Raw genomic sequence first — 8,572 nt, 5'->3', positions numbered from 1 at the left:
TATAGACGAACATTTCAATCCGCGTCCCGAGAAAAAGTATACGGCCGCGGCAACGTAATTTAATTCGCTCTCCTCTAAGCGGGTAGCGGCAGTGGCGCGCGCACGAGAGTCAACGCGAGACTCGCCGTTCGTTAGCCCTGTATACCTTATGTTAGCATAATCTTTTATTACACGGCCGCAAAAAAGTTCCGGCCCACCACTAGCACTTAATTAAGTTTTCCTCCCCCGAGAAACGTTCTCACTCCTCTTCCTCTTGTTATTAAAGAATCTCGTAACTACCTTCACTTACTTTACTTCGCGTACATCGTACGGAACTTCCGACCGTAATGCTCGCTTCAAACCCGAGACCCGTATCGAGCAAACGTACGTCTCGTATTCTCGTTCTAAAGCAACTGTTATACAATCGACATTTATACGGTGACTTATTACTTTCTCTAACTTCGCGACAAACGCGAATTTGATTACATCAACTATTATATGAGGGAAATCGAACGACTGACATTTGACGACGCGATCGTCAAATGTCACGATTTCAACTAATTGCGGCTTTCGCTTCTTTGAGAAAAAAGACACGGAGGTTACTCCGGCAGAAAGCGAAAAAAGCAGAGAGGGAGGAGAACTCTCATGCTTTGTGTGATCTGAAGTCAATCTCCGGAGAGAGAGAGAGAGAGAGAGAGAGAGAGAGAGAGAGAGAGAGAGAATGGCCACCATTTTTCTTCAATCAGAAGCAAATCGATAGCTACATCCGGATGGGAGGAGCGCAACAAACGCTCTAGCTACTTCCAAGTACGAAGAAGGGTCTAGAGCTCAAGTTTCCTCTCTTCGAAAGAAGCAAAGAGGAAAGAAAGATCGTTGCCAATGACGATTAATAACTCGGTGGATCTCGAGAGAGGAATTGATTACGATCGGCAACATGTAAAATGATTCGCTATAGAAAATATGTCGCGTGTATCTGCGCACATACATTAATATGCGTGCATCCCACTGATTTCTATCAAAATTTTTAGAAAACATGAGGGAATTTTAAAAAGTTGTTCTGGCGGAAGGATTTTTTTTTATAAAGTTGAACGGACAGTGTCCGTTCATTAATGAATAACAAAATGTAATTTAGTGAAATTAATAATTTCCAATAATTTCCAGATTTCTGTGAATAATATATGATCGGAAAGATAAAAATGTGGATAAAACCCTAGCACGTGAAACTCTCAATTTATAAATATAATATCACGCATCGATATTGACCATCGTAAATATTATTCAGGCAAATATTGTTCAGATAAATTGTTATAATAATATATAAAACGTATACTTGAAACATTATTGGTTTATTTTTTTATCAATATGGAAATATGGAAAAGAGACAATAATCCAATTCCTCGCCTAATTAAATTAGTTTATGATGAGCCAAAAATGGATGAGCGGATAAAACCACGTGACATTTCGCGTGAAATAATCTAATAAAACTTTTGCAGCTTCCATCATTCGTCGCCTGTCGATCGAATTTTGTGAGACGGGCTACCGCGAGCGGACATTTTCGGAGCCGCAATCAAGCGGATTGGCTTTTTCAGTTCGGGCAATTCCTACGGCAAACCGAACGACCGCCGCGCCGCGCCGCGCCGCGCCGCGCCATACTAAAATCAACACAAGCCGCTAGTAGGATTTAATATAAATCCGAGTTTCCGCTAAAACGCAGAGGAAGCCAACATATCTGACAGTTTCCTCTCCGTTTTAACCACTATACACGAATATTTCCACTTCATTCAAGCGAAAAATTTTTAGATTGCATGAAATGCTGCATGGTGTTTACCGTCATCAAAAGACACAATCGCTATCCCGTCTCTTTTTCTCTTCCCACTTCTATTTCTCATTTTCGATATATCTCTTCTCTCGTCTCTCTTTCTCTAACGAAAAAATAGACATAAAACCGCTTACAAACCGCTTCGTAAACATTTTACTCAGATTAAAAAAGTTCAGCGTCGAGCATCGCTTAGGTATGCAGGTGGAATTCCACGCGAGCTTTCAATTAAATCGCGAATTTAAGCTACTAAAAACTCCAACTGCTAATGTAAAAAAACACTCTTAGCAACGTGCTAAACGGCTAGATCGAACTGAATGCAACTGGAAAAATACCTTTTAATCTTTAATAGTTTACGTTTGTGCAGCGTGAGATAAATAATTAAAACTTTATAGCCACATTTTCAATCAACTGACGTCGTTTTACGCTTTCAATACAAAAATTATTGTACGGAAACTTACATTAAACGTTATATTTTATAAAAGTATTAAGCTATATAATTATATTATTCTCAAAAGACAATGTGTCGCGAGATATTTATATTCTCTATCGACCCAATTAATAATCTTTGCTTCTTTGTATTTTATATATATGTATATTTATGATGTGTGTGTGTGTGTGTGTACAGGGTGTCTCAAATTTAAATGTCTAAACTTCGTGAACATGTAGAAAATCGATAAACTAAGAAAAAAAAGTCCTAAAGAAATATACTCGTTTTGCTACATTTTAGAAAAAAAACGCAAAAACGACAAAACGTAGTTTTTATTTTTGTATTTTCTCATTACTTATTCATGTTGTTTATTCACTCGCTTAATGTAGATATTGTTCAAAATGTTGGCCTCTTGTAGCAATGCAAGCGTTGCAGCCAAACACTGATCTGGCGATATTTGATGCACTGCAGCCTCGATTCGATTTCTCAATTGTTCTCTTGAGTTAACTGGCGACGAATAAACTTCCAAGCTTTAAGAGTCCCCACAAAAAGTCCAGTGATGTCAAATCAGATGATCAGTCAAAGTACTACTCCTCCACGTCCAATCCATCGTCGTGGATAATGTATGTTACTACTAGCCAAGCTCGAGTAGTTATACCATAATGAGCTAGACATCCATCGTCGAGTTGAAACCACATTTCAATCCGTTCAATGCTGCAGGTAGATGTCTCCTAAATAATCAAAAAAAATCATACGATCGAGGTGGCCAAGATATTTTTCCTCCTTAACGTGATTTCTTTGTTTACCCTGTATATATAAAATACTCTAAAACTTTTAGAGTGAAATCTCACTCTTAAAAATTGAGTCATTCTTTTTTTCAAGATTGGTCATCAATTTTCACTCTTTAGAGTGAGATCTTACTCCAAAGAATTTAGAATGTGTATGTGTGTATTTTTTTTATATATATGTATATCGCACTTTCAACTTGTCATGAAAATTGTCAGGAGAGAGAATGCGATTCCATCTGCTCGTCCAACTGTCGCGACGATAACGCAGGAATGAGATGACTCGCGTCATCGTCCCATTGGCTTATCAACGAAGCATAAAGCCGATCTAGTTACGGTCGCGATAAACTGCCGCAAAACTCAATAGGCCTTCTTATAGCGCGTAGTTAATGGAACCCGTCAGGTTCATATCTACTAGCCATTCATATCAACGATATGCACTTGTACGGAGGATGACGGAACGACGGAGGTAACGTGGTAAACGTTAACTCGCCGTGTTACAGCGCACACGTAACATCGAGATCTATATTATACGTGGTAGAAAAAGTTCGACGAGCCTTTTATCGCTCCTTGCGGGAAAATTCAAGCTGGTAATTACGGTACTCAAAGTTTCACTCTCCCGCGATACGACGATGATAGGTACCACATTCTAATAAAATAACGACGTATAGGTAAGGTTCCTCGGGAATCGAACGAGTTAATTATCGAAGTTTAGATACACGTTGGATAAATGGCAGAAATTATAGTTGCGAGATAATCATATAAGAAATAATGATCTAATAATTTTGATATATTACACCATATTGCATGATACAAATGAAAGCTGAAGAGAATTGATTGGTTAGCGTTAACTATGAAACACAAGAAAGTGGTCAAGCAACTTGGTTCGTAATATTATCGCGAGAAGATTTTAACATAATTGTACAAGACATTTATTTACATTTTACACACAGCGAGGGCTGTATTGCCACGAATTACCACCGAAACGAGATTAATGCCCGACGGAAAACTATCTGATGAAATAAAATGTCGCCGTGAGGCTATTTATAACAGGCGGGGGAAGGTATCAACACGCGCGATCACCTCGCCAGCGAAGTCATAATCGCAAATAATTAGCGCGAGAGAGCTTACGCCACCGGTCGAGTCTCCGCTGCCCTCCGCTCTCCCCGCGCGCGCAGATCGTATCCTATCGGCTTATTAAGTTGCCAACGCCGAGCACACTGCGCCAGTGGCGTGCTATAATTTCCAGAGTTATATCGTACTTTAAAGGTGTACTAAAGTCCCCCCCATCTCCCTCGATCCTATCCCATCCCGTCCCATCCCATCCCGTCCCATCCAACCTAACCGCAAAGCGAGTGGATAAGTAAGAGGATACAGACGAGGGCGCACGAAACTGTCTTCTTCTTTCCCTCTTCGTCTCTTCTCCTCCTCCAACTTTCTCATTCTCTTCCCCGTCTCTCTCCCTGATTTTCTCTATCTATCTCCTGTAGAGATAGAAAGATAAATTGTTTGGCGAGAGAGGGCTCGCCGTTCAAAAGTTTTGCGATATTTCCACTGTTAGTTAAAATTAGTGGAGTTCCCGAAGGCAATTTTGATAACGCTATCTCTCGTCCTTGATGCCCACCATCATATTTCCCTCCCTCGGTCTCTTCCGGTCTCTTTCTTTCGTGGTTCATATCGCTATACCTTGAATCGCACAGTTAAATTTCTCACGAGAAATACAATAAGCTTCAAAGATGCCATTCGGTAGACTTTAAAGTAAATGTGTGTGTGTGTTTTTACGATAAAGATTTGAATCTAATAGGTTTAGCCTATTGTTTTTTCAGAGATATTACCCTATTAATCTCAAAGAAACACACATTCCATTTAGCGACTAAATGAAACGCAAGGGTAGAATGGTATCTGGACCAATGCAGGTTCGCAAAGTGGCGTAGCGCTTATCAGAGTCCGGCGTCATCGGTGTCGACAATTAGCAGAGTTTAATCGCCGCTCGGTCAGCTGTAATTAAGGGTCGCTTCTCCACCGAGTGTAACAAAAAGGAGAATGCACGAATTAAAGCCAGGACTTGAAGCACAAAAACTGCGTGCAGATGTACTTGTCATGCTCAAGTGATGTAGCTACATACGCGTCATATCGCAATTAAATCAACATTTTACTTTAACAACAAGAAATTTTACTGTTTTGTTGAGTGAAACATTGGCGATGTTGAGTAACTCACGTTAAATCCACTTTATAAAAATAAATAGTAAATATATGTGAATGTTTGAAATATGTCTATGAAAATTTTCCAAGATTCATCAAAAAAATTTATCTAATTAGAAATATGGTATATGATAAAGTCCAAAAGTTTTTCTCAGCAAACCGCCGTATTATTTGATCGAGGGAAAAGCGTGAGATCGCAATCTCTTCTTTTAATAAGACTCTCGGTAATTTTAATCCTTCAGTCGCTTTTCCATTCTCTCGTTTAATAGAATTTGTAACTTGGGGATTATGTGCAGATATACGGAGTATCTGTGCCCGACCGCGTTTCCATTTTAGGCAAAATCAAAAGTCGACAGACTCCATAACCTAAATGGTCTTAATTTAATAAAAATCACGAAGCTTTTATTCGTACTCCACATATTGTCACATATGTACGATTGTTCTGTATTAAATTAAATTGTTTAGCTACCTACCCTTGTCTATATAACATTGCTCTATCATTTTTCTCCTTTCTAAACATATAATTTGAAATATATATTGTAATAACATATAATTTAAAATATAACAATGTAGTCACTTTTAAAATATCTTGATAAATTTCGATATCAAATTGAAAATATATTATTGAAATATTGAATTTTATCAAGAGATACGATCGTGTTTCGTATGAATTAACGCACGAGCAGAACATGCCTCTTCATACACGATTTATTTGACTTATTCGAAATGAAATATCAGGCAAATTGCATTTATTGCAATTACATTTTAAAAATATTTATCAGATTAGAAAATTTATATAATTTATATAATACTTGAAAGACTTTGCATCAGCTGTATAAATTTTCGCGAAAATATGAAAGTATGGAAGGAAATAAATGGATGATACAATAATTAGTAGCTGAAGAAAATAATGTTAATATTTCGCCAAGCTTTCATCATGACAATTATAATTTTAATCGGATATTTAATATATGTGTTTTATAAATGTTATAAATGTTAAACTTAGATAATCTCATTTTGTTGAATATGATCTGTTAATTCAAATTTGCCGTCATCTATTTAGTATCTAAATATTCGATGATTGACTGAAATTCGCACATATTTAAATAAAGTTGTGCACACATTACCAAATGTGAATAATATTTGAGCTTCAGGACATTCAATTTTTCGGATATCTGAATAATAAGAGCTTCAATTTTGAATAATGTATTGAAATATAATTAATAATAATTACTTTAGTGCGGTTTTCGCCTCGTATACAATTACGGATTATGAAATAATTGGATTAACGGCCAGGTGTGTTAACACAGATATGGAAATAGATATTAAAAATAGATAATATATCAAGTGTAACGTAAAATAATTTTACAAATTAAAGATCTTCGGACATATATTTTCAGTGTAATTTATTAACTATTTCATAGACTGCTAAATATTTGAATATTTTTTGTATTTATATATCAGAGACAAACCCCAAAGACCACTAGGGAGAAAGAATGTACATAAATCGACTTCGCAGATCATTAAATTATTTATCAATTCCGAAGAAGGCGCGGTCCAAGTGCAATAAGTCCTAATCCTATTAAATTTCGTTAATTATTACGGCGATGATGCTTATTTCTGACATGAATAAAATGTGCTAGCGCTATTACACATTTAGCACAACAACGTTCATAATAGATAAAAAGAGTCGGTAACCATTGTGTTATACAGTTGAGCAAAAAGTCTCTATATTAATAACTACTCTAATCTTTTTTACCCAATTCGGGTAATACGGTCGAGCAAGCAATCTTTGATACGTCTTGGGACATCTCGAATAATGTTCAATAACGCGTTTTTTCCTTGACAGATGTCAATTCTTCGTTTTACGTAAAAATTCAAACCAAAGTGTATTCATCGACTTATCTGACAACGCAAACTATAGAACGAATGATTATTCACGCTACGACGGTTATTGTCACCGTTACGACTTTTGCTATAGAAGCCCTTGCAAATATCAAATTAAAGCTACGTTGAAATAAATTGTGCTAGGTTGCATTCGCATTCACATTAACATTTCAGACGATGTCACAAAGCTTGCGTTTCCACGTCTCGCGAGCTTAATTCTCAGGCTTTTTGTCGTTCCTCGCAGCTTTTCATGAGTGAGCGAATCAACTAATGCGATCTGTGCGTTCATGCGATTTCTCGCGCTGCGCACCGAATGTACACGCTTTACGCGAATTTTCATCGTAGCGATAATTAATTATAATAATCGGTGTGCCGAGAATCGGTGAAGATCGGAGAACAATAGCAATTTCAAGTTCCAATGCGGCGCGCAGTCTTGCTAGTTTACCACCAGATATCGAGCTCTTGCAGAGTTAGTTAGAAATTTGAATTTCGACTTGAAAGGACTTGAAACAAGAACGAGATCCTTACCTTCGAGAATGGCCTGGTCCTTATCTCCTCGTTGGATCGCCCACCGATCTGCAACAACGAAAAGAGAACAATAAAGAGAAAATTAGAGTGATACGGTTTATTTTCATTATTGTTATTGCAATGTATTATCGTTAAAAATTAAATTGAGTATGCTCGCTGAGCGCAAACATCATTATTGCAACAATTTAGATCGATACTCGTTCGTGCAGTAGGTAAACTTGCCATAAACTTCCTGCTTGAATAATAACACAATTTTACGTTGGCAAAATATTTACGAAACGTCGCCGCTGTACCAGCAGCAACTGCTTTACTCCTTTACGAGAAATCGAAGGTTACGCTACGACAATAACGGGATATATCCGGCGATAGGATCACCGCGCGGCAACATTAATCCTTTGTGCAAGGCGTATCGCGAACTTGACGAAGAGTAACAGGCGGAAATAAGCGATCCCTGTCACGAGGCGAGGAACAGAAGAAATACCTATAAGCCGATACCGAAAGAATTAGCTGGCTGACGAGGACGCCATTTAAGCGAGTTGTTACAAACTTTCTGTAAGCTTTGTGCTAACTAGAGGCACGGAGAAACAGGGCTTATAAACTGTAATACTTGTGACTCTTGCCGACCTAAGTCTTCACAGCGCACCGAACCGAATATTCTTGTCATGCTGTGTACACCAGAAAACCAATTATTTTATTTCTGTCCAACATCTACCTCAAGGTATATCTTTATTTTAAACACTTGGAGCGACTACCGAATGCCTTCACATCTGATTGTTTTAAAGTTTTAAGTTTGGATTTGCGAGTTGCGAAAGATGGGGAGTCTGTAAAAGTCTACAGTAAAGAGCTGAAAGTTATTAATTTACCCACGTTTTAACTCATATTACAGATTATATATTAAATAGTAGCAAGATTTTAAAAGAAATAAAATTTTATATTTATAAATTT

General features: G+C 37.4%; 1 protein-coding gene across 1 annotated transcript in view; it reads right to left on the bottom strand.

Annotated features, from left to right (window-relative positions):
* LOC108748876 (leucine-rich repeat-containing protein 24-like) overlaps positions 1 to 8,572 on the bottom strand; it is a 132,588-nt gene that overhangs the window by 40,684 nt on the left and 83,332 nt on the right. Inside the window, exon 2 of the mRNA XM_018487266.1 lies at positions 7,628 to 7,675. The gene's annotated coding sequence lies outside the window, so the exon portion shown is untranslated. The remainder of the gene's footprint in view (positions 1 to 7,627; positions 7,676 to 8,572) is intronic.

Source organism: Trachymyrmex septentrionalis, unplaced genomic scaffold (assembly GCF_001594115.1).
Source record: "Trachymyrmex septentrionalis isolate Tsep2-gDNA-1 unplaced genomic scaffold, Tsep1.0 scaffold25, whole genome shotgun sequence".
Taxonomy (NCBI): Eukaryota; Metazoa; Arthropoda; class Insecta; order Hymenoptera; family Formicidae; genus Trachymyrmex; species Trachymyrmex septentrionalis.
This window is presented reverse-complemented; position numbering and strand designations above follow the sequence as displayed.